Source organism: Chlorocebus sabaeus, unplaced genomic scaffold (genome assembly GCF_047675955.1).
Source record: "Chlorocebus sabaeus isolate Y175 unplaced genomic scaffold, mChlSab1.0.hap1 unalloc_scaffold_413, whole genome shotgun sequence".
NCBI classification, from domain to species: domain Eukaryota; kingdom Metazoa; phylum Chordata; class Mammalia; order Primates; family Cercopithecidae; genus Chlorocebus; species Chlorocebus sabaeus.
The window spans coordinates 190083-192579 of record NW_027327719.1 but is presented as its reverse complement, the minus strand read 5'-3'; the positions used below and the strand labels follow the sequence as shown (position 1 = coordinate 192579).

Genomic DNA, 2497 nt, shown 5'->3' with positions numbered 1-2497 from the left:
GTGAAAATTGCAGATTGTTTACTTGCATTGATTCGACTTTTGATTGGCAGCACCGTATTCTGCTAGTGAGAGCAAGAGAAGGCGTGTGGATCCCTGTGTCCATGGACCGACCGTGGGAGGCCTCACCATCCATCCATATTTTGACTGAAGTATTAAAAGGCGTTTTAAATAGATCCAAAAGATTCATTTTTACTTGAATTGCAGTGATTATGGGATTAATTGCAGTCACAGCTACAGCCACTGTGGCAGGAGTTGTATTGCACTCTTCTGTTCAGACAGTAAGCTTTGTTGACAATTGGCAAAAGAATTCCACAAGGTTGTGGAATTCACAATCTAGTATCGATCAAAAATTGGCAAATCAAATTAATGATCTTAGGCAAACTGTCATTTGGGTGGGAGATAGACTCATGAGCTTGGAACATCGTTTCCAGTTACAGTGTGACTGGAATACGTCAGATTTTTGTATTACACCCCAAGTTTATAATGAATCTAAACATCACTGGGACATGGTTAGACGCCATCTAGAGGGAAGAGAAGATAATCTCACTTTAGACATTTCTAAATTAAAAGAACAAATTTTTGAAGCCTCTCAAAGTCACTTAAACATTGTGCCTGGAGCTGAGGCGTTAGATCAAGTGGCAAAAAATCTTTATGGATTAAACCCCACGACTTGGATTAAGTCTATTGGAAACTCTACTGCAGTAAATTTTGGAATTATGTGTCTCTGTTTAATCGGCTTGTTTTTAGTGTGCCGGACCAGTCGAAGAATCCTGCGTCAAAATCGAGAGAATGAACAAGCCTTCGTCGCCATGGCACATTTATATAGAGGAAAAGGGAGGGAGAACGTTGCGGGAAGTCAGGGACCTTGAACGCAGGGACTGGCTGAAGCCACGGCAGAAAAACATAAAATGTGAAGATTTCATGGACATTTATTAGTTCTCCCAAGTGAATACTTTTATAATTTCTTATGTCTGTCTTTACTTTAATCTCTTAAATTCCATCATCTTCTTTGTAAACTGAGGAGGGTATATGTCACTTCAGGACCCTGTGATGATTGCCTTAACCTGCACAAATTGTCTGTGGAGCATGTGTGTTTGAACAATATGAAATCTGGGCATCTGGAAGAAAGAATAAGATAACAGCAATGTTCAGGGAACAAGAGAGGCAACCTTGAACTGGCCGCCGGTGAGACAGACGGAACAGAGCCATATTCCGTCTCTTTTCTTATGCAAATAGGAGAAATATCGCTGAATTCTTTTTCTCAGCAAGGAACATCCCTGAGAAAGAGAATGCGCTCTGAGGGTAGGCCTATCAACGACCCCCTTGGAGGCGTGCCGCCTTTTAGGGTTGAAGCCCAAGGGATGAAATAAGCCCCGGCCTCCTGTAGCGCTCCCAGGCTTATTAGGACGAGGAAATTCCTACCTCATAAATTTTGGTCAGACAGGTTGTCTGTTCTCAAACCCTGTTTTCTGATAAGATGTTATCAATGACTATGCATGCCCAAAATTTCATTTTTAATTTTAATTTTAACGCCTTCCTGTGATCTCATCCTGCCTCCACTTGCTTTGTGATATTCTATTACTTTGAGAAGTATGTAATCTCGGTGTCATGATGACAAAGGTGGTTTTGTTGAAAAGAAAAGGGGGAAATGTGGGGAAAAGAAAGAGAGATCAGCCTGTTACTGTGTCTATATAGAAAGAAGTAGACATAAGAGACTCCATTTTGTTCTGTATTTGAGATGCTGTTAATCTGTGACCCTACCCCCAACCTTGTCCTTGCAAGAGACATGTGCTGCGGTGACTCAAGGTTGAATGGATTTTGGGCTGTGCAGGATGTGTCTTTGTTAAACAAGTGCCTGAAGGCAGCTTGCTGGTTAAAAGTCATCACCATTCTCTTAATTTCAACTACCCAGGGACACCTACACGGCCAAACGCAGGGACCTCTGCCTAGGAAAGCTAGGTATTGTCCAAGGTTTCTCCCCATGTGATAGACTGAAACAATAATGCTACAAGGTTTATGGAGATGTTTGCATATGCATCTCAAGGCACAGCATTTTCCTTTCAACTTATTCATGTCACAGAGATTTTTGTTCATATGTCTTACTGCCGATTTCCTCCCTACAATGATCCTATTGTCCTGCCACTCCCTTATCTTTAAGATGGTAAAGATAATTATCAATAAATACTAAGGGAACTCAGAGACCGGTGCCGGCGTGGGTCCTCTGTAAGCTGAGCGCCCGGTCCCCTGGGCCCCCGCTTTTCTTTCTCTAGACTTTGTCTCTGTGTCTTATTTCTTTTCTCAAGTCTCTCGTTCCACCTAACGAGAAACACCCACAGGTGTGGAGGGGCAGGCCACCCCTTCAAAGAATACACACAACTACCGTTAAAGAAATGCTTAATTTGCTTACATAACTTTTTAAACACCCAGATTTGAAATACAACAGAGAAGACAACTTTTTGATAGCTCTGCTTTCCCACTGCGAACTGCGGGTGGAGAA

General features: G+C 42.2%; 1 long non-coding RNA gene across 1 annotated transcript; it reads left to right on the top strand.

The window, feature by feature from the left end:
• Nucleotides 1-1816, top strand: LOC140711259 (uncharacterized). The gene is made up of 2 exons (XR_012092419.1): nt 1-159; nt 748-1816. It is a non-coding gene; the product is annotated as an uncharacterized lncRNA (long non-coding RNA).
• Nucleotides 1817-2497: the final 681 nt, after the last annotated feature.